The sequence below is a fragment of the Dasypus novemcinctus genome, chromosome 5, assembly GCF_030445035.2.
Source record: "Dasypus novemcinctus isolate mDasNov1 chromosome 5, mDasNov1.1.hap2, whole genome shotgun sequence".
Classification (NCBI taxonomy): Eukaryota; Metazoa; Chordata; class Mammalia; order Cingulata; family Dasypodidae; genus Dasypus; species Dasypus novemcinctus.
In genome coordinates this window covers 13,237,402-13,261,854 of record NC_080677.1, presented here as the reverse complement: position 1 = coordinate 13,261,854, position 24,453 = coordinate 13,237,402, and the positions used below count along the sequence as shown (strand labels likewise).

At 37.3% G+C, this 24,453-nt stretch overlaps 1 protein-coding gene across 2 annotated transcripts in view; it reads right to left on the bottom strand.

Moving 5' to 3' along the window:
* The window catches only part of LOC111761507 (zinc finger protein 596-like), a 49,147-nt gene extending 24,935 nt beyond the window's left edge, over positions 1 to 24,212 (bottom strand). The window contains exon 1 of one of the 2 annotated variants that reach the window (XM_058296728.2): positions 23,987 to 24,212. The gene's annotated coding sequence lies outside the window, so the exon portion shown is untranslated. Of the gene's footprint in view, positions 1 to 23,024; positions 23,103 to 23,986 lie in introns of those variants that run through there. The other variant, XM_058296726.2, reaches the window with a different exon arrangement.
* Positions 24,213 to 24,453: the final 241 nt, after the last annotated feature.

Below are 24,453 nucleotides of genomic sequence, written 5' to 3'. Positions count from 1 at the left end.
TTAGTCATTTTTGTCTCTTTTCTCTCTTTCCTGTCCCTCTTTTATTTTTAATTGTAACATATATGCAAGATGAGCTTTCACATCTCAACCATTCTAAAACATACAACTTATTGGGATTAAGCATACTCACAATGCTGTTTCCCTCACCACCATCCATTACCAAAACTTTCCCATCACCTCAAAGAGACACCTTGCACCATCATGCACAAACTCCCTCCTCTCTCTTCTCTTTCCCCTGCAACCTGTACTCTTTCAGTTTCAATGAATTGGCACACTCCAGCTAACTTCACACAAATGAAATCCTATGGTATCTGTCCCTCTGTGTCTTTGCATGCATCATGACCTCACTCCTCTCTAACAGAATATTCCACTGTGTGTACACACCACATTCTGTTTATCCATTCATTTGCTGCGGATCTTTGGATTGCCTTCAACCCTGATCATGGTGAAAATGCTGCTATTAACGTTGGATATAAATATGTCTGGGTCCCTGTTTTCAATTCTTTTGGTATTCGACTAGAATTGGAATTGCTATGGCAAATAGTATTTCCATATCCAACTTTTTGGGAGCAGCTAAAATGTTTTATACAGCAGCTGCATCATGTCACATTCCATACAAAAATGTACTAAAATTCCCATTTCTCTGTATTCTCACCAGCACGTTACTTTCCTTTTTAAAAAGTAATAGTCATTCTAGTGGGTTTCAAGTGGTATCTCACTGTGACTTTGACTTATATCTCCCCGAAATCCAATGATAATGAGCATCTTTTCATGTGCTCATCGGCCATGTGTACATCCTACTTCAATAAATGTCTATTCAAGTCCTCTGCCCATTTACATAGTGCATGCTTTAGAAAACTTTCTCATTTCTTTCTCTGCATATTTTTCCACTGTTTTCTTTCTGGTTACAATGGAACTTAAACATCCTAAATCTCTTAACAATCTCATTTGTTTTTGTATCAACTTAAATTCAGTATCATATACATGCACTGTTCCTATACCTTCCAACCTCCGCCATTACAAAGATATTATCACAAACTACCTATTTATATAGTATTAGTCCAAAACCATTTACTTACCATTACTTTTCACACACTTACATATTAGATACTATAGTATGAAAAGTGGAAGAAAAATCTCAATAAAAACAATATTGAGAGCATTTGTATTTATTCACATTTCCTTTACTGGAGATATTTCTTCACGCAAGGGCAATTTATTACCTACTGTCCTTTACATTCAATGTGAAGAACTTTTTAAAGCATTTCTTGTAGAGCAGGTATAGTGGAAACAAATTGCCTCAGCTTTTATTTATATGGGAATGTGTCTTTAAGTCTCCCTCATTTTATTCCATTTAACATTTTAAAATAAATTTATCATATTATTTATTAGAACAGCTGTGAATTTAGGGAACAGTCATGCATAAAATATGGGATTCTCAAATATGACCCTCTTTAACATCATGCTTTGGTGTGGTATATTTTTTTATAATCAATGAAAGTATATATTTTTTAAATTTTAAAATCGATTTTATTGAAATGTATTCCTATACCAAACAACTCATCTAGTGAATAATCAGGGACATTTGTTATAACCAAGAGTTGTGCATTCATCACTTCAGTTAATATTAGGGCATTTTCATTACTCAAGAAAATTTTTAAAAAAAGAAATAAAAAAGAAAAATAAAAAACTAAAAAAAAAAACCCTACACCTAAGTAGTTACCTCTCAATCTCTCTATCCTTCCCCTGCCATACATAATTCTAATCTATTTCTGTCTCTCTGATTTATTTGCACTTATATTTTGTACAGATGGAGTCAAACGATATGATATGTAGTACTTTATAATTTCTTTTAATGGAAGATATTTCTATACACTACCCTCCAGTTTGTTTTGCTTCTATTTTTGCCCAAATATCCCCTAATATTAACCTCTTGTAACATTAATGTATATTTGTTCTGTTTTTGAGAAAAACATTTACATGTGCACTATTAGCCATACTCATTTTTCACAAGAGCTTCACTATGCTATATAGTCCTATGTTTCATTTTTTAGCTTTCTTTCTAGTGATATACATGTCCTTAGTCTTTCCCTTTCAATAATCATACCCATATATTGATGCTACTAATTGCCAGACCTATAATGTGCTTCCACTATTTCCAAACTTTCACAAACAAGCTTTTGTACCATTCTGCACAGACAAAACCCAAGTTTTCCATTTTCTAACTAAATGCTACTTTTTAGTGACTTATATTCAACTATTAACTCAATGAATTGCTCATTATCTATTTAGTTCATAACAGCAAACTCACATAGTATTTGGCCTTTTGATTATGGATTGCTTTACTCAACATAAGGCCCTCCAGATTTATCCATGTTGCCCTATTCTTTGTGACTTCATTTCTTCTTAGAGCTGAATAACATTTCATCATATGTATATACCATAGCTTGATTATCCATTTGTCAGTTCATAGATACTTGGGTTGTTTCCATTCTTTAGCAACTGTGAATAATGCTGCTATGAACATCAGTGTGCAGATGTCTGTTCATGTCACTGCTCACAGTTATCCTGGGTATATACCTACTAATGGTACTGCAGGTTATGGCAGATCTATATCCAACTTCCTTAAGAGCCAAACAGAACAGTAGCTATACCATTCTACATTGCCACCAACAGTGTATAAGTGCTCCCACTACTTCACATCCTGTTTAGTTCTTGTAGTTTTCTGTTTAATAGTGGACATTCCAGTAAGTATGAAATGGTATCTCATTGTAACTTTGACTTGCATTTCCCTAATAGCTAGTGATGTTGAATATTTTTTCATGTGTTTATTCACCATTTGTATTCCTTCTTTAGAAAAACGTCTGTTCCAGTCTTGTTTTTTAAGATTTATTTATTTCTCTCCCCTTCACCTCCCCCCACCCCACTTGTCTGCTCTCTGTGTCCATTCACTGTGTGTTCTTCTGTGACCACTTCTATCCTTATCAGGGGCACCAGGAATCTGTGTTTCATTTTGTTGCATCATCTTGTTGTGTCTATCCTTGGGGCTATCCTTGGGGCGCATTCCTTGCGCGTGGGGCTCCCCTACACGGGGGACACCCCTGCGTGGCATGGCACTCCTTGCGCACATCAGCACTGCGCATGGGCCAGCTCCACACAGGTCAAGGAGGCCCAGGGTTTGAACCGCGGACCTCCCATGTGGTAGGTGGATGCCCTATCTATTGGGCCAAGTCCGCTTCCCTGTTCCAGTTTTTGCTCACTTTTTAATCAGGCCATTTGTCTTTTTATTGTTGAGTTGTAGGATCTCTTTTTATATAATGAATATTGGATATTGGTTTCCGAATATTTCCTCCCATTGAGTAGGCTGCCTTTATACCTTCTTCACAATGTCCTTTGAGGTGCAAGAGTATTTAATTTTGAGGAGGTCCCATTTATTTTTTCCTTTTCTTGCTCATGCTTTGGGTGTAAAGGTTTAAGAGCACCCACCTACCACGAGATCTTGAAGATGTTTCCCTATATAATCTAGATTTTAATGGTCCTAGTTTTTAAGTTTAAGTCCTTGATCAATTTTGAGTTGATTCTTGTATAGGGATGAAATAGGAGTCCTCTTTCATTCTTTTGGTTATGGATATCCAGTTCTCACAACACCATTTGTTGAAGTAACTGTTCTGTCCCAGGAATGTGGACTTGGTAGGCTTATCAAAAATCAGCTGACAACATAAGCACATAAATATCCCACAGAAAGATATTTAAGGTGCATTTTTACCCAAATATCACCCCACTACCAACACTGTATATTAGTGATGTATCTTGGATATACATCCTGAAAGAACATTCCTATATTTGTTTTCTTAGCTGCAATCCTCGACCACCCCAGAATTCACTGAGTTATACTGTCATGCATTTTATCCTCTAGCTTTCCTTCTAGACTCATGGAATGGCCAAAACATCCCCTTTCAACCATGTTCGCAGTCACATTTCAGTAGTATTAATTACACTTACATCACACCACCACCAATACCTGCATCCAAACCCAAACTGTAACAATCAACCAAGTTATAAATTATGCACAGATTATGCTTTGGCTCGCCAATCTCTACACTCCTCCTATCTTCTTGCAACATATCTCCCAGCCTCTACCTCCATGTGTCTGCTCCCCATCCTTAATTCTCAAATAAGAATGCTCCCATGGGCAATAGGGACATCTGGACAAGAGGCAAGGCACAAAGCTGCATGAAATCAATAACCCTTTGGTGGGACCTATCAGGGAATAAATGATGATCTATATCCTCAATATAACTTATTTATACTCATTTATAAATCCCATCATGATTTCTCTACTCTTTTATTTGAACCTATAATTTTCAAGATACCTATTAAGTATATTTCTCAGAATCTTATATCTTTGGACTGTTCAAATGCTGGATGAGCCCTGATTCCTGGCAGAATAGTGGACCTACTCTCCATTTCTTCATGTTTTCCCTGGACAAACAATAAAATGATGATGATGCACAGGTACCATGCCACCTAAAAACAGGGAGTGTTTGCAGCTGTGGACAGGATAATTCCTTCCATCTTCCCCGTGGTTTCTGGGTCCCTCTCAGCCTGGGGTTGTCAGAACAGACATCATCCTGAGTTCTTTGGGAATGGGGAATGAACAATCTTGGAGCAAGGGTGGCCACAGTCCAAAGTAGGTTCATTTGTATTGTGGTTGTTACCTTCTGTTGATGGAAGAACTTGTAACATTGATATAAAGGTTCTGGTTGCCAGGGGTTCAAAAGGAAAAGGGGATTAATAGGTAGAACAGGGTATAATTGGAATGGTGAGATTCTTCTGTGTAATCCTGCAATGATGGACACATTGCATCATGCATTTGTCCAGGCCTATAGAACTTTACAGCACAAAGTGTAAACCATAATGAAAACTATAGGCTTTGCTTAGTAACAATGCTTCAATATTGGTTCATAAATAGTATCAAATGTACCACACTACTTTAAGAAGACAACAATAGGGGAAACTAATGTGAGTGGGGGGGGGAGGCTTATATGGGAAATCTGCACACTTTTTTTTAGGAGGTACCAGGAATGGAATCCATGACCTTGTAATGGGAAGCAGGCACTCAACCACTTGAGCTACTTCCACTCACCTCTGTATACTTTGATGCAAATTTTCTGTAAAAGTAAATCTGAAATTTCTCTAAAAATAAAGTTTAAAAAATTAAAAAATTAAAAATCAGTTAACCATAAGGTGTGGTCTACTTCTGAACTCTCAATTTAATTCCAACGATAAATATATCTATGCTTATGCCAATACCATGCTGTTTTGACCACTGTGGCTTTATAAGGTGCTTCAAGATCAAAAAGTATGAGTCCTCTGACTTCTTTTTTAGGACAATTTCAAGTCCCCTTTCCCTCCCAAGTAAATTTGGTAAATGACTTTTCTATTTCTGTAAATAGGCTGTTGGAATTTTTATGGGGATTGAATTGAATATATAAATCAGTTTGGGTAGAATTGACATCTTTACAATATTTAGTTTTCCAATTCATGCAAACAGAATGTCCATTCATTTGTTTAAATCTGTTTTTTACTTCTTTTAGCAGTGTTTTGCAATTTTCTGAATACAGATACTTTATATTCTTGGTTAATACTAGATATGAGGCTTTTTTTTGCTACTGTAAATGGAATTTCTGTCTTTATTTCTTCCCCAGACTGATCATTTCTAGTGTATATAAACACTACTGATTTTTGCATGTTGGTCTTATAACCTGCAAATTTGCTGAACTCATTTACTATCTCTAATAGCTTTCTCATAGACCTTTCAGGATTTTCTAAATATACAATCATCATCTGCAAATACTGAGTTTCACTTCCTCTTTTCTAATTTAGATGAATTTTAGTTGTTTTTCTCACTAAATTGCCCTAGTTAGAGCTTCTAGCACAATGCTGAATAACAGTGGTAACAGTGGGCATCCTTGTGTTGCTCCCAATATTAGACAGAAAGCTTTCAACCTTTCCCCATTCAGTATGTTGACAGTGGGTTTTTCATATATGCCCATTATCATGTTGAGGACTCTTCCTTCTATTCCTGTCTTGCAAAGCGTTTTTATCAAGAAAGGATGTTGGATTTTGTCAAATGCCTTTTCTGCATCAATCAAGATGATCATGTAGTTTTTCCCTTTGACTTGTTAACGTAAACTATATTGATTTTTCTGTGCTGAACCACCATTTCATAACAAGAATAAAATACACTTAATCATGGTGTATAATTCTTTTAGTACACTGTTGGATTCAATTTACAAGTATTTTGTTGGGAGTTTTTGCATTTATGTTCATTAGATGGGTCTGTACTTTTCTTTTCTTGTAGTATTACTATTTGGCTTAAGTATTAGGGTGATACTGTCTTCATAAAGTGTATGAGTTCCCTATTCCTCAATTTTTTAGAAATGTTTAAACAGAGGAATAGAATAGATGGAAGCAGGGTAACTGGGGGACAATGGAATTGTTCCACAAGATCATGCAATGATGGATATAGGACATGTTAACTTACACCAAAAATGTATAATAAAAGTCAATAGGCTAAAATACAAACCTTTGTGTGATCTACTAATTTTTTTAAAAGATAATTTAAAAAATTAAATTGAAATAATATATACATATATAAACCACAATGTAAAACATAAGGTAACTAATTAAATGTGAGTGTATGTAAATATTGTGTGTGTGTGTGTGTGTATATATACACATACATACATATGGCTCAGGTAAAGGAACAAATCAAGGCTCCAGATGAGACAGAGGATTTGAAACAACTGATCAATGATATTAATACAAATCTCCTAAATCAAATCGTGGAGCTGAAGGGTAACATGGCTGAAGAAATAAAAGATATTAAGAGGACACTGGGTGAGCACAAAGAAGAATTTGAAAGCTTTAATGGAAGAACAATAGAGACTGTGGGAATGAAAGACACAGTAGGTGAGAAAAAAATTTTTTTAAAAGGCATACATGAGCAGATCTGAAAACACAGAAGAAAGAATCAGTGATGTACAGGACAGAACAGCTGAAATTAAAGGGAAAAATTGAGCTGGGACAAATATCAGAATGTTCTCTCATGAACTAGAATAAATGTATAATACTAACACAGGGTTGTTAATAATTGGGTGGGTTGGGAGAAAAACATCAAATGTAAGATATGGGCTGTAGCTAGTTGTAATATTTTGAGGGCACTATTTCATAGTTTGTAACAAAAGTATCACAAGGCAAGGTGTTGGTGGTGGGATGATGTATGGGACCCCTGTATGATGATATGCATGTTTGTTTTGTAAGTTCACAACTTTTACACATTTTTTTAGCTTTTTATTTATTTTTAGCACATATTTTTTGTGTACGTCAATGTATGAATGATATACTTCAATAAAATTTTAATTTTTAAAAACTGAGGAGGGGTTCAGGGAGATGAATGACAGCATGAAGTACACCACCATACATGTCATGGGACTTACAGAAAGAGAAGAGAATGGAAAAGGGGCAGAATGAGTATTTGAGGAAATAATGGCCAGAAATTTCCCAACTCACATGGGAGATATCAATATACATGCTTAAGAAGCACAGCATACTCCAATCAGAATAAACTCAAATAGACCTTCTCTACTCTATACCTACACCTACTACGTAGAATATCAAATGCCAAAGATAAAGAGAAAATTCTGAATGTAGCAAGGGAGAAGCAAAACATCACATGCAAGAGAAGTCTAGTAAGACTCACTGCAGATTTTCCAACACAAACCAAGGAGGAGAAAAAGCAGTGGTATGGTATAATAAAGATACTGACAGAGGAAAACTGCCAGCCAACAATTCTGTATCCAGCAAAACTTTCCTTCAAATATGGTGGTAAGTTTAAAATATTCATAGATAAACATAATCTATGAGAGTTTGTAAACATGAATCTGGCAATGCAGGAAACAATAAAGGAAGTTTTGCAGCCAGAAAAAAACAGGAGAGAGAGAGGCTCAGAGGAGAATGTTGAAGAGGAGACTATTAGAAAAGGAAATCAAGGGGGTAAAAAGACAGACAAGAAAAGACATGACATATGAGAGCCAAAGAATATAGTTGCTGAACTGTAATAAAATTGGAGGGTTAATGGATTAACATTTGATTGAATTAACAACCAATCAAAAGACATAGGCTGATAGGATGGATAAAAAAGTATGAGCCATCCATATGCTATCTATGTTGGAGACTTACCTTAGACCCAAGGATGCAAATAGGCTGAAAACGAAAGACTGTTAAAAGATATTCAGTAACAGTAACCAAAAGAGAGCAGGGGTAGCTATCCTGGTGTTGGACAAAACAGACTTTAAATGTAAAAAAGGTATGAGAGATGCAGAAGGCCATTACATTGTATATTGATAAAAGGGACATCCAGGAGGAAGAAGTAACAATCATAAATATCTATACAACTACCCAGGGTGACCCAAAAATACATGAGACAACTCTGGCAAACTGAAAGGAGAAGACGTCTCTACAATAATAGGTGGAGACTTCAACATGTCACTCACATTGATAGAAGTACTAGACTGAAGATATACAAGGAAACAGAACTTGAACATGATAAATGAGCTGAACCTGACACACGTATACAGAACAATGCACCCCAAATTAGCAGGCTGTACATTCTTCTCAAGTGCACATGGATGATACACCTCATTTTTGCAGTGGAGGTGGTCCATCCTTATCATTTTGTTATTTGTCTAAGGCAGGCCTGAAGAACTGAAGAGTAGAAGTTGACCACATGTCTGTGGGTTTCAGGACTTACTGGCATATGAACATGCCAAAGATTTTAAGACTCTGAGAAATATACTTAACAGGTAAACTGAAAAAGGAGTAGAAAAATCATGACTAGGGAATTTATAAGTGAGTATAACTAGGTTATATTGTGGAAACATATTTACATATATATACATATATGCACATACACACACACACACAGATATATATGGCCCACTGAGGTTGTTGTGAATATCATTTCTTTTTAAGTCTTTGTCAAATATATCCACAGTCTGATCTTCACTTGTTTTCCAGATTTGTATGCTTTTCCTTTGGATGAGCCTTTATTTCATGCTTTACTTGTAATCTTTTGTTGCACACTACACTTTTTAATATTTTAAAAATATTAACTCTGTGATTTCTTCCATGAGATATCTGCTTCTTGATATTTAACCAGTGGTATATGACAAAGGTTTTCTTTTTTTTTTTTTTTTTTAAAGATTTATTTATTTATTTAATTTCCCCCCCTCCCCTGGTTGTCTGTTCTTGGTGTCTATTTGCTGCGTCTTGTTTCTTTTGTCCGCTTCTGTTGTCGTCAGCGGCACAGGAAGTGTGGGCGGCGCCATTCCTGGGCAGGCTGCACTTTCTTTTTCACGCTGGGCGGCTTTCCTCACGGGCGCACTCCTTGTGCGTGGGGGCTCCCCCACGCGGGGGACACCCTTGCGTGGCACGGCACTCCTTGCGCGCATCAGCACTGCGCATGGCCAGCTCCACACGGGTCAAGGAGGCCCGGGGTTTGAACCGCGGACCTCCCATATGGTAGACGGACGCCCTAACCACTGGGCCAAAGTCCGTTTCCCGACAAAGGTTTTCTTGAATGTCAACCCTCCTCTCAGGAATATCTGCCCAAGGCAAGGGCAAAGTGTATAGAGAACTCATTAACTTTTCTAAGACTGTTTCTTGTTCTTGGGCTTGTGCTTGCTAGAGGATTAGTGGTTCCCCTATGTACAAGAGTTTGAAAATTCTTTCTATTTACAAGAAGACAAGACTTCTTTTCCTGTATCACTGCTGGTGGTAAAGCTCCCACAAAAGGAGCACCCTGGAGAGGGGATGAGGGTGGGGCAAGGAAGTATGCCAGAAGCTTCTTCCACAGCTTCAGAAAGGTGTGTTCTCTTGTCCTACCCAACAAATGCAGCCCTTTTTCTGCCATCCAAAGCCCTGAGAATGCATACTGTCTTTAAGTCTCCTCTGCTGTCTTTGTCCTGGGTGGGTTTCAACAATGGCTACCTGCTTTCAGAGATGGCCCCCAGTCATCTGAGTTCACTAATCGAAAGCTGTGGACAGAATTCAGTCCATGCCAATTTCAGATATTGATAAGTAGATTTTTAGGTCCCTTTCTGGCACCAGCAAGCTATGCCAGAGTCTGGAGCCCACTTCAGGGTAGCAAGTGTGGGGAATGGGCACCAATAATACTGTGTGACAACAGCAATTTATTGGTATTTGTCCTAATTTACCAACCTCCTTCTGCTTTTCCCTTGATGCTGTCCAGTGTACTACTAGATTTCTAAGTTTCAAAATAGTTGACTCAGTCAGTTCCTGCAGATTTACTAGCTGTTTTGGTGAGTGATTCCTGAATTCCTACTCTGCCATCTTCCCCAAATCCACTTTGATCTCTTAATCTGTCCCTCATTTTTTAAAGGAGGTACTGGGGATTGAACCCAGGATCTCATACATGGAAAGCAATCCTCAACCACTGAGCTACATCCACTTCCCTATCCCTCATTTTTAAAAGGAAGTGTGCTGGAAAAAGAATTCTTGGTTGGCAACATTTTGCCTTCAGCACGTTAAATGTCACCCTACTGCTTTATAATTTCCATGATTTCCTGTGAGAAATCAACACTTAGTTTCATTGAGCCTCCTTTGCACATGACATGTTGCTTCTCTCTTGTGGCTTTCAGAATTCACTCTTTACCAGTGCCATTTAACAGTTTGATTATCATATGTCTTGTTAGTCTATTTGGATTTATCCTGTTAGGAGTTTGTTAAGCATCTTGCCTGTATATATACATGACTTTTGTTAAATTTTGTAAGTTTTCAACCTTTATTTCTTTGAATATTCTTTCTACCCCTTGCACCCTTTCTTTTCCTTCTGGGACTCCCGCAGTGTATATATTGGCATTCTTGATGGTGTAACACAGATCTCACACTCTCTTCACTATTACTAAACTTCTTTTCTTCAAACACAGTAATTTCCATTGTCTTATCTTCAAGTTCACTAATTAATTTTTCTGACAGCTCCAATCTGCTGCTGAAACCTTCTAGGGAATTTTTAATCTCTATTATGGTTTTCCTGTTCTGTTTGGTTTCTTTTCATGATCTAATTCTTTATCAACATTCTATTTGTGTTCATGTATCATTTTCCTAATTTCCTTTATTTCTTCATCCACATCTTCCTTCAGCTCCTTAAGCATATTTAGGACTACTGATTAAAAGTCTTCATTTGGTGTGTCCCAGGACTGGTTCTCCTAATTGTTGGTTTCTATTGTTTTAATCTGTTCCTTTCCCTGAACCATCATTTCTTATTTTTTTGTATGTTTTATAATACTTTGTTGCAGCCTAGATATTTTGATATTTTAATGTTTTATCTATGAAATTTATACACTGAGGATATCTGCTTCTTAAGCTTGTATCCAGCTAGTATTATGACAGAGATTTCCTTGAATAACAGGAGCAAAGAAAGAAATAAAGAGAAAAGGGATGCTCTCTCTGTGCCTAGATGGGCCCACATTTAATCTTGGTGCGTATTTCCATCTTTCTTTCTCATTTCTCAGTAAGCTCTGTTCTTTCCCCCATTTCCCAAGTAAATTTTCTTTTACTGGCCCAACTAAAAAAAGAGAGAGAGAAAAGGGAAACGACAAAGATATCCTCATCAACCTTTGCAGAACGACCTCGGCCATGTGCTCTCCTTCAAAGCTAGCTGTCTTAAAAGTATTTTTAGGGAAGAGCCCAAGGAAAAAGGCTGTGGTGCTCCACAGACTTTTCTGCACATGTGGCCTTGTCCTGAGATAACATGCATATCTCTAGGAATTCCCCTGTTTGCACTGATCTGAACTTACCCTTTTCCTAGAAACAGTTTCTTAACATACCTAGAACTGCACTGCATGTACCACAGCCTGCAAATCTTAGCCCACACTGCAATTTGAGTGTTATTCTAAGATTTTCTGTTACAGAACTCTCGGAAATGCCATTAGATACAGGGCAAGTTCTGGGATGACAAGCCTGTGATAAGTGTCTGTGTTCAGAGTCTTTCAGGTTATCACTAGATAGACTGGCACAGACCTACATGCTTCCAGTATGTGCACAGTAGCTACACCATTTCCTCTGCAACTGGGACCAGCAATTCACACTGGGAACTGTTGGAATTTTTATTGGGATTGTCTTGACTCTGTAGATCAGTTGGATAGAATTGATATCTTAATGATAGTCTTCCCATCCATGAACACGGAAGATCCTTCCAATTATTTAGATCACCCTTCGTTTCTTTTATCCTTTATCCTCTTCTGAATACTGGCCCTGTATGTCCCTGGTTAAGTTTATTCCTAAATATTTTATTCTTTTAGTAGCTATTATAAATGGAATTTTTTCTGACTTCCTCCTAAGATTGCTCATTAGTAGTATACAGAACACTATTGATTTTTGCATATTGATATTGTATCCTGCAACTTTGCTGAAATAATCTAGTAGTTTTATTGTGGATTTTTCAGGATTTTCTAAGTATAGGACCTTATCAGTGGCTAATAACAAAAGTTTTATTTCTTCCTTTACTACTTGCGTGCCTTTTATTTTTCTTCTATAATTGCTCTAGCTAGAACTTCTAGCAAAATACTGAATAATAGTGGTGACTGTGGGCATCCTTGTTTGTTCCTCATCGTAGCAAGAAAGCTTTCAGTCTTTCACCATTGAGTACAATGTTAGCTATGTATTTTTCATATATGCACTGTTTTGATAAAGTTTCTTCTATTCCTATCTTTTGGAGTGTTTTTCTCAAGGAAGAACGCTGTATTTCGTCAAATGCCTTTTCTGCATTAATCAAGAGGATCATATGATTTTTCTTCTCCAATTTATTACTGTGATGTATTACACTGCTTTTCATATGTTGAACCACCCTCACATACCTGGTATAAAGCCTACTTGGTTGTATAATTTTTTAATGTATTTTTTAATTCAGTTAGCAAGTATTTTGTTGAGGATTTTTGCATCTATATTCTTTAGAGGAATTCGCCTGTAATTTTCTTTTTATGTGATATTTTTATTTGGCTTTGGTATTAGGGTGATGCTGGCTTCACAGAATGAATTTGATAGCATTCCTTCCTGTTCAAGTTTTTGGAAGAATTTGAGCAAGACTGGCATTAAATCTACTTTAAATGATTGGTAGAATTCACCTGTGAAGCAATCTGGTCCTGGACACTTTATTTTGGGGAGGTTTTTGATGACCGTTTTCAATCTCTTTACTTCTGATTGGTTTTTGAGGTCTTCTATTTCTTCTAGGGTCAGTGTGGGTTGTTTATGAATTTTCTAGGAATTTGTCCATTTCATCAATGTTGTCATGTTTATTGGCATACATTTGTTCATAGTTTTCTCTTATGATCTCTTTTCTTTCTGCTGGGTCAGAAATGTCCCCCTCTTATTTCTGATTTTATTTATTTGCATTTTCTCTTTTTTTCTAGTTAAGAGTTAATCTAGCTAAGAGTTTACTGATATTGTTGGTCTTCTTGAGGGAACAACTTTTAATTGTGTTGATTCTCTCTATTGCTTTTTATCCTCCATTTCATTATTTCTGCTCTAATCTTTATTATTTCTTACCTTTTGCTTGCTTTGGAACTGGTTGGCTGTTCTTTTTCTAGTTCTTCCAGGTGTGCCATTAGGCCATTTGATTTCAGCTATTCATTTTTAATATTAGCACTGAGGCAATAAATTTTCCACTCAGCACTGCCTTTGCTGTATCCCATGATTTTATATATTGTATGCTTACTTTCATTTACTGATTTCTCTTGCAATTTCTTCTTGACACACTGATTAGTTAAGAATGTACTGTTTAATCTCCATATATTTGTGAATTCTCCTTTTTTGCCTGTTATTAATTTCCAATTTTATTCCATTATGATCAGAGAAAGTGCTTTATTTAGATCTGAGTTACATCCCAACATATAATCTGTACTGGAGAAAGATCCATACACATTTGAGAAGAATGTATATACTGCTGTTTTGGGGTGTAATGCTCTGTAAATGTTAAGTCTAGTTCTTTTTTCATATTATTCAAGCTTTCTATTTCCTCCTTTAAAGAATGATATGCCATAATCCAGTGGATTTTATCCCAGGTATGCAATAGTGGTTCAACATAAGAAAATCAATTAACATAGCACACCACATTAGTAGAATGTAGGGGTAAAAACAACATGATTATCTCGATTGATGCAGAAAGGGCATTTGACAAAATGCAGCACCCTTTCCCAATAAAAACACTTAGAAAAACAGAAATAGAAGGAAACTTCCTCCATATGATAAAGGACATATATGAAAAACCCACAGATAACATCATACTCAACAATGAAAGACTGAAAGGATTCCCTCTAGGACCAGGAACAAGATAAAGATGCCCACTGTCAACACTGTTGTACTGGAAGTTCTAGACACTCTGCTTAGGCAAGAAAAAGAAATAAAGGCAGCCAAATTGGAAAGGAAGAGAAAAGTTTCACTATTTACAAATGGCCTGACTGCAAATAAAGTCCCCCCAAAAAACTGCAATAAAATGACTTGACTAGTAACTGAATTCAGCAAAGAAGTGGCAGTATATAAGATCAACATGCAAAAAATAAGTAACGTTTCTATGCACTTAAAATGGGCAATCTGAGGAGGAATTTAAGGGAAAAATCCATTTACAATAGCCACTAAAAGAATTAAATATCTAAGAAGAAAGTTAAACAAGGATGTAAAGGACCTGTAGGCAGAAAACTACAAAAATTGCTAAAAGAAATCAAAGACCTAAATAAATGGAAGGACATTAGGTATTCATGGATTGGCGACTAAGTATTGTTAAGATGGCAATTGTATGCAAAATAATTTCCAGTTTCAATGTAATCCCAATCAAAATTCCAACAGCCTACTTTGTAGAAATGCAAAAGCCAATGATCAAATTTAACTGGAAAGGTAAGGGGCCCCAAATATCCAAAAGCATTTCGAAAGAACATAATGAAGGTGGAGGACTCACACTTCCTGGCTTTTAAACATATTGCAAAGCTACCGTGTTTAAAAATATAGTATTGGCACAGGATAATGTAATCAAATTGAGAGTTCAGAAATAGACCCTGATATCTTTGGACAATTAATTTTTACAAGGATGCCAAGTCCACTCAGTTAGGCAAGAATAATACCTTTGACTAATGGTGCTGGGAGAAGTGGAAGTTGATATGCAAAAGAATGAAAGAGGACTCTTAACTCATACCATATACAAAATTTAACTCAAAATAGATAAAAGACTTAAATATAGGAGCCAAAATTACTAAATTCCCAGAAGAAAATGTAGGGAATCATGTTCAAAATATTGTGTTATGCAATGATTTCTTAGGCTTTACAATGAAAGCACAAATGATGAAAGAAAATACAGATAAATAGGACTTCCTCAAAACTAAAAAAATTTTGCACAAAGGACACTGTTATGACAGGGAGAAGACAACCTACTCAATGGGAGAAAATATTTGACTACCACATACCCATTAAGGGTTTAATATCCAGAATATAAAGAAGTCCTAGAAAAAGACAAACAACCTAATTAAAACATAGGCAAAGACTTAAATAGACATTTTTCCAAAGAGAACAAATGGCTAAAAAGTACATAAAAAGATGCTCAACATCACTGACTATTAGCAAAATGCAAATCAAAACCACAATGAGTTATCATTTCACACCCACTAGTATGGTTACTATTTAAAAGAAGAATAAAAAAGCAGAAAACTACAAGTGTTGGTGAGGATGTGGAGAAACAGAAACACTCATTCATTACTGGTGGGAAAGTAAAATGGTGCAGTCACTGTGGAAGACAGTTTGGCAGTTTCTCAGAAACTAAGTAAAGAACTACTACATGAACCAGCAATCTCGCTACTAAGTACATAACCAGAATAATTAAAAGTTGGGTCTCAAATGAATATTTGCACACTGATGTTCATAGAGCCATTTGCCACAATTTGTCAAATTCGTCAAAAGATGGAAGCAACCCTAGTGTCCATCAGTCAATGAATGGATAAACAAACTATGGTATATACATCATTATATGATGGCATAATAATAATGGAACATTATTCAGCTGAAAAAAAGGGATAAAAGAATAAAGTCCTAATGCATGGAACAACATGATAAACATTGACATTATGCTGAGCGACATAAGCCAGATACAAAATGACAAATATTGTATGAGCTTGAGATGAAGTTATTATAGTAAGTAAATCCATTGAGTTATAATCTAGATTATAGTCTACCCTGGGATAGCTTTAGCAAATGGGGTATTGATGTTTAATTTGTACAGAATTTCTGTTCAGGTAGATTTTACAGTTTTGGAAATGGACAGTGGTGATACTAGCAAATATTGTGAGTGTAATTTACAGCACTGAATTATATAGGTGATCCGTGGTTAAAAGAGGAAATGTCAGATTATATATGTTACTATTGTAAACAATAAAAGAAAAAACATAGGACTAAATAACACAATGAACTTTTTGTAGATGATAGACTATAGTTAATATAAGAGTGTTCTTTCAAGGATTGAAAAGTTTTCAAATTGAAGGTATAAGCTCTTTGTTTATGCCTCTCTGTTTGATATATGATATTTTCCTACCTCTGAATGGTAGTACCAAATTAACTGGGTTAAAGAGAAATAAGCACTTGTATACAAATTAATACTCCTAACATTCCAGAAGTCAAAGAAACCAAATGTTTGATGTTTCCAGTGACAAAAAGCATATTCATAGAAACTAGATCCAAATGTTTTGAAGAAAATTAAAGTTCACATTATTCAGATAAGCCTTTGGCAAATAGGGCTGATTTAATAATATTAGTCAAATAAAAATAGATAGGTCTTTGAAATTATCAATATAATACAAAATAAGCAAATAATTTCATTCACTTGGGTAGGTTCTTCCTAAATATATAAAAGATTACTGGTCAAATAATCTAGCATTATATGTACAAGATCTTTAAAATGATTTTTAAAAAGTAAATTCTTATTTAAAGAATAATTGCATTTTGAAAGATGTTAACTTGAGGATGGTTTCCAAGATCTTGATAATTTAAATATGTAAGGTATACAAGTTGGGTTTTGTTAAGGTAGAGCAAAGTAGTTTTGCCTTAAAGTAAAATAACTGATTGTTGTAGGATGAGAAACAGGAAGTTGTAGGAAAATTGTGAATGGATACACAAAGCTGTTGGTTTACAGAAAAGGAGTTTTATTTATCATGGTCAAGATTGGCTAAGATTTGATGGGTTTATATGAGTTTTAAGAGTTTTCTTATCAGACAGTATTTTCATACAAATCTAGAATTTGGTTTTCTCACTTTTAAAACAATTATTTTCTTGGATTATTGGTCTGTTCTTAAGAAGAAGTTATAAAAGATTTTTTCTTAACCATCTGAGTAACTTGCTTAAAAGGGAAGCATTCTGCATCATCAAAATAATCTGTGCATTATATTGACTTTATCATCCTTTATTATTTTAGAGAACAAGTATTCTTACTTTTGAAATAATTATGCATATTTAACAGCTAAGCTACCTCCCTCTTCAGATTTAAAATATTTTATTGTCACTCTGGTTAAGTAGGGAACTAAATAATGTTTCACAGTAATCCATGATCCTATTTGACAAAATATTAAATCCTGATAGATTTTGGCATGCTGCCTTTCCACAATAGAACCCTAAATGATGTCATTTTGAACTCAAACTGTTGTTGGGATTTTCAAGGGAGCCCCTGGAAAATGACAAAGAATTTGTTCTTTTGCCTTGTAAAAAGAAAGTGCTAAAACTAGTTAGGTTTATTTGATAAGTTATCAGTTATATGGGAAGTGTTATCAAATTGAAAAGGATTTTCTAATCTTCTGTTAATTTTACAGGGAAAATGTTAATGTAAACATTTCAGAAGTTATATAAAGTCTTAAGAGATTTGTCAATATCCTCACTGCCCATGAGATGTCCAAGTACTTATGATAGCCTGATATTGGACAATAGTATTACTGTTCAAGAGTTCAGTTACTCTTAAAATAATGTTTCATGAACTCTCATCAAATCATTCACTTTTGTAAAATAGCAATATGCTAACCATGGGCATTTAAGTTTTTTTGTCATCTACAGATGGTTTTTATTCTGATGCTCCACTGAAAACACCTGCAATCAGTTACAGGCCAGTGTGTTGCATCTTAAACAAAAAGAATTACCTCAGAGACCTTTGGAAAGGACTATACTACCATATTCTCTGAGGCACCAGCTTCTAACGGCATTGATTCAATAAGTTTGAAAGCATACCACTGGACTGAGTCAAGATTTCTAGAATCCGAGTGAAGAAGCTGCTGGGTTCATGAGATTGCTAACACAAGAGCAAGTGAAGCAAGGATTAATTATGTAGGACTAAATAACCTGGTAAACAATGGTTATAGTTTTCCTTAGACTATCGCTAATGTTTTATTGTCCTCTTTTCCAGATAAAAGGAATCCCCTGCTCTTTTCCCTTTTTTTTTTTAATTATTTTTTTAATTGACTTTGTAATAATATTACATTAAAAATATATATGTGAGGTCCCATTCAACCCCATCCCCCCACCCCCCCTCTCACCCCCCCAACAACACTCGTTCCCATCATCATGACACATCCATTGGATTTGGTAAGTACATCTTTGGGCACCTCTGCACCTCATATACATTGGTTCACATCATAGCCCATACTCTCCTCCATTCCATCCAGTGGGCCCTGTGAGGATTTACAATGTCCGGTGATTGCCTCTGAAGTACCATCCAGGGCAGCTCCATGTCCCAAAGACGCCTCCACCTCTCATCTCTTCCTGTCTTTCCCCATACCCTTCGTCCACTATGTCCACTTTTCCCATTCCAATGCCACCTCTTCTATGTGGACATTAGATTGGTTGTTCTCTTTTCCCTTAAGTCATAAAAAATTCATGGGATCATGCCTGATCCCTCCAGAGTTGGAGAACTCTTACTGAATATTATATTTTTTATGAAAACATAATTTTTCACGAAGTTTAATCAATCTGATCTTCTTGATAATAGGAAATGATTGGAGGCACTGACTCAGGAATGGTAAGTCAAGAACACAGGAAATTCCAAACCTATTATCTCTTTTAGTATGCAACTTGATGCAGTTGCCTGTGCTTCCCAAACTGTATAAAAGCTACAAGCTACCAAATTTGTTAAAGCCCGGGCACATGTTAAATGTTAAAACCAAACATTTTACCTCCACAAAATGGAATACTAATAAGATCCTTCTATTTTCAGCTAATCATCACCTGAAGTGCTGCAATGTTCTTTACCCTACTACTTTGCTACCTCAACTAATGAGGGAGAACCCCATGACTATAAATTGGTAACTTCACAATTATTTCATATATACTCCTGTAACCAACCCAGAAGTTGTTCTATTTGTTCATCATTTTTATGATAGAAATTCTGACAGTAAATTCCAATCCGGTTATGTGATTACCACTCACTATGAACTGATTGAATGAGGCAGCCTTCCACAATTTTCTCCTAACAGGATGACCTCTACAGTTGCACCTGAGCCTGCTTACTGTCTGAAGGAAAATCTGTTAACATCTATAATGATTAACAGATATGCTTTTGGTGCAATCCATGATTTTAGCCTGCTATAGAAACAAAGACAGTTTCTCACTCTGCCATTTTACTCCAGCTATGGTTGCCATCATTAAGATAGAGGCTCACACCAAAAGAACTGAGCCTGAATTTTCTTTTTTTAAAAGATTTATTTATTTATTTCTCTCCCCTCCCCCTGCCCCAGTTGTCTATTCTCTGTGTCTATTTGCTGACTGTTCTTATTTGTCCGCTTCTGCTGTTGTCAGTGGAACAGGAATCTGTCTCTTTTTGTTGCATCATCTTGTTGTCAGCTCTACGTGTGTGCAGCACCATTCTTGGGCAGGCTGCACTTTCTTTCACACTGGGCAGCTCTCCTTATGGGGTGCACTCCTTGCGCGTGGGGCTCCCCTAAGCGGGGAACACCCTGTGTGGCACAGTACTCCTTGCACGCATCAGCACTGCGCATGGGCCAGCTCCACATGGGTCAAGGAGGCCCCGGGTTTGAACCGCAGACCTCCCATGTGGTGCACGGATGCCCTAGCCACTGGGCCAAGACCGCTTCCCTGAATTTTTTTTTTTAAATGCCCACACAGATTTTCATGAGAACTCAGCAACTACTAAATCAGTTAAGAATATAGATTAAAATATACCTCTCTAAATTAACTGCAGAAACTGTCCTTCATGGCCCAAAATTTTACCTTCTGCCCTGATCATTCGTAACATTCCTTTGAGGAAACACGTTTGCCATATGAAATTGTTACTGCCATACCTATGTTCTCTGAATAAAACTGATAGCTGATCACTAATTGTCACAACATGACATGACGCAATTTCCAAATACTTCACACTTTATGCTAAAGATTATCTCCAACAATACAGGACACCTTTCCTGATCTACATGACAGACACTCCACTAATTATAATGTGGAACCAGGAGACTGGGTCTACTGGAAATGACACCAATGAGAGACAGTCCTAGAACCTCATTAAAAAGGATCCTACCAATTATTACCAAGCACCAACTAGTGATGCATTTGGATAAAGACCTTGACCAAAAGGGGGAAATATTAAATGCAAATGAGTTTTTATGGCTAAGAGATTTCAAAGTGAGTTGAGAGGTCATTCCAGAGGTAACACATATGCTAATCTCAGAAGGCTCTCAATGACTGCCACAGTAAACAGTCCTCAAGAACGGGGTGCTCCTGAGGGCTCCAGAGGTAACACTTTAGGCAGGGAAGACAATAGCAGGAAATTGGCACTCTGTTGGTGGGCCTTACTTTGAAATATATTATAACCCATCTCCCCAGAGAATAAGAGTTAGACTCATTAATAATTTTCTTACCTTGATTCTTCTGCCCCTTTTATTTGAACTGACAACTAGTACTATACCCATTAGGTGTTCCAGAGACTTAAAACTTCCAGTTGTTCATAGGCCAGCTGAGTCCTGAATCTCAGCAGAGTTGCAGCCAACACATACTCTCCAGTTCATCAGACTCACACAGGAAAACTAACAAAAGGATGGTGATGGACAATGCCCATCCAAAAAACAGAGAGCATCTACAACTGCAAGCAAGACAGTTCCATTCATTACCCCATGGGATATAAGCTCCCTCTCATTCAGAAACAGAAGGGCATCACCATCACAAAATCCTCAAGATTGAGGAATGAACAAACATGGGGGGAATGCAACTATGGACTAAAGTAGACTTATTATTCTAGTATTAGAAGATCTTGTAACATTGATGTAAAGGTAGTGGTCACTAGTGGTTCTAAGGGGAGGGGGAGGGAAGAATAGGTAACATGGGGCATTTTGGGGACATTGGAGTTGTTCAGCATTTATTATAATGAGGAAAACAAGCAATTATACGTTTTGTCAAAACCTATGAAATTGTGTGGTGCAAAGTGTAAACCAGAATATAAACTATACACCATGGTTGGTAGCAATGCTTCAGTATATGGTCATTAATTGTAACAAATATACCACACCAATGAAAGATGTTGTTAATAGTGGAAGTGTGGGAGGAGGATGGGGTAGGGTATATGAGAATCCCCTATATTTTTTTTATAACATTTGTGATCTAAAGCTTCTTTAATAATAAAGAAAAAAAATCTCTATGACCAAAAAAAAGGACTGTACCAAGTGTTCCTATGTTCTGACTCTGCAACTAAATCACAGGGTACTGAACTGTGGGCTCACCTCTCTCAATCAAAAGAGGTCCTACCAGAGTTCCAGACTTGTTTTAACTCTAGAGACTTAAAAATTAAACTAGCCAGGAAGTGAGGTAGACGATTTCAAAGGAAGATAACCTCACAAAATGTTGGGTTTGGCATCATAAACTCCAATCTCTGCACAATGCAGGGGACCCCATTGTTCTACCCATACCCAATATTTTTCTTGTCCCAAATGCTTCAGTCTCTTTGGATCAAATTGCACCACTGATTTCATATTAACTATGAATATTAAACCTAAGATCCTCTTTACTTCACTTTAAATTGTTTTATAGCTGTAACCTCACTATAGACAAAACTGGTCTAGAGCATAATGCAGATATCACAGAAGAGCTTGGAGACCTTCCCCTAATAGTCCACATGCTGCCACAAACTACAAGACCATATAAAACACATCCACTTTCAGATGTAAGATTTTGGCCACCTCCTTTTTTGTACTCCCAAACCACAGACCCTTGGTGACTAAAGATAAATGACAGTCTTCTATAAACAACATCCCTTGGCTGGAGATACATGGTTCTGCCAGGCTATATTTTATTTGTGGAGGTTTTCATTAGGTATGTCCCTGTGCACTAAATTGCCTTCATAGCTGGATTCTGGGCAATGTGCATTTGGTCCCATTACTGGCCCCTGAGGAGTTTATAATCTTAAACTTCTCACTGGGGTACATCCCTCATCTACATATTCAGGCAAAATTGGATTTTCCTGAGGAGTTTCTGGTTCTGGATTTCTCTCTTTTGGCACATTGTTGTTACCTTGGCGTGGTGTTAACACAGATGAATGCTTGATTAGAAATCTATCACTTGCATTGGAGGAATTACTGAATCTACTGCTAGAGCTATAGCTGCACAGCAACAGTCATTAGATTCATTAGCTAAACTTGATTACTATTACAGAACTTGATTGCTCATTAGCTAAACAAGGGGGCATTTGGGACATTGCCAACACCATCTATTGTACTCTGGTAAACATTACTGGGGAAGTTGAGACACAATTTCATGAAATAATTAAGTAAGCCACATGGCTTTAGCAGCTAAGGCCTTCCTCAGGGCCCTAATTTGATCACTTTGATTTCAGGTGTTTTGAATCAGGGGAGCCAGGGCTTGGGAGCATACTAAGACATGGGCATTCTGGCTTATTATCACTTACAGTACTCATTATAGAATACCTTGTGCACTGTTTTCACTCAGGATATTTGAAAGTGTGTCGCCAGCCTCTTGTGAACCAGCAAATTTTTTTTCAATGTCTGGAATGATGTAAAAATGATGATCAAGGAAAAACTGAAACAATCATGATCACTTTGATCCAACATGAAAACAACCTGCAAGTATTACCCCAAGACCTTAGGCAGTAACTGAAAATGGTGCCCAACACCTTACATTTGATCACATCCCTCAATGGCTGAGAGCCAGATCACTATGAGGGGATTTGCTAAATAAATTAAGTCCCTCATACATTAAGCCTGAATCAGAAAACTGAAGCTTAACTAAGTTCCTGTCCCTTGTACGTGCTCATCACCCAGAACCTAAAACCCAAAAAAAATTCTGTCATTACATGCCAGATTCCTTTCCTCTCTTCCTTCTCTGGACATCTTGATGTCTGTTTTTGTGCAGAATTTCTCCCAGCTCCTCCGATTCTTTTAAATTCTCTCCCTCACCCAGTGCCCCACTTTCCTTCCACTTTTCAATTCTAGGATGCTCCAGGCTTACAGCTGGATTGGTTTAACTCCCCTTCCTGCTCTTTTCTCCGGGAGGCTGTCTGCCTCAGGTTTCTTCCCTGCTAGGTTATCCTGCCCAGGAGGCCAGGCGGGACCGGTCCAGGAAGCTGGGTCCCTCCGGGAAAGTCCACTTCGCGCTCAGAAAGCCGCCACGTCAGTAACTGCACTGAGGGAGGGAGCCGCTCGGCCGCAGCCTTCCTGCGCGGTCTCTCCCGCCCCACCCCAGCCTGGTTCCCGGCGCTCCTCCGTGGCTTGTTCCGCCGTGGAACCCGCGGACTCGGGTCCTGGCCTGTACGAGCGGGATCGAGCTCACTTGGTGGTTCCCCTGAAGTCTGCGCTGCGAGGGCCCCGGGCTGCGCGGCCTCGGACCCCGGGGAGGGGGAGGGCGGCCGCTGCCGACGGGAGCTTCCTACCTGACCTTTCTCTCCCCAGTTCTGCTTTGGAATCCTCCTCCAGTTTGGACTACTCCCGCATTCTCAGCAAGCAGACGTCGTCCTTTATTCGCTCATCTCTAGGTTTTCTCAGCTGCCGTCTTCCGGCGCCGTGCTGATGACGTCACCGGCCGCCAAGGATTTTCATTGTTTACGTTTCACTGCTGCTCAAACTCTTTTTCCTTTTAATCCCACACCTTTGGGGAGGCTACAACACAAACGAAATTTGACAAGCTTTCCCGTCGTCCTTTTCTGTATTTCAAGGCAGCCTGTCTCGTCTTCATGTTTCCGAGGATTCTGCTCTTGAATATGGATTTCCTAACTTTAATGGAGGGTTAAGAAGTAAGAAGTGGTTATGATACTGATTCGTTCTATAGGTGCTTTTTTCTTCTTATTTTCCAGTTTATTCTAGAATAGCCAAAAGCTAAAACCTGAAGTTAAGGAGACTG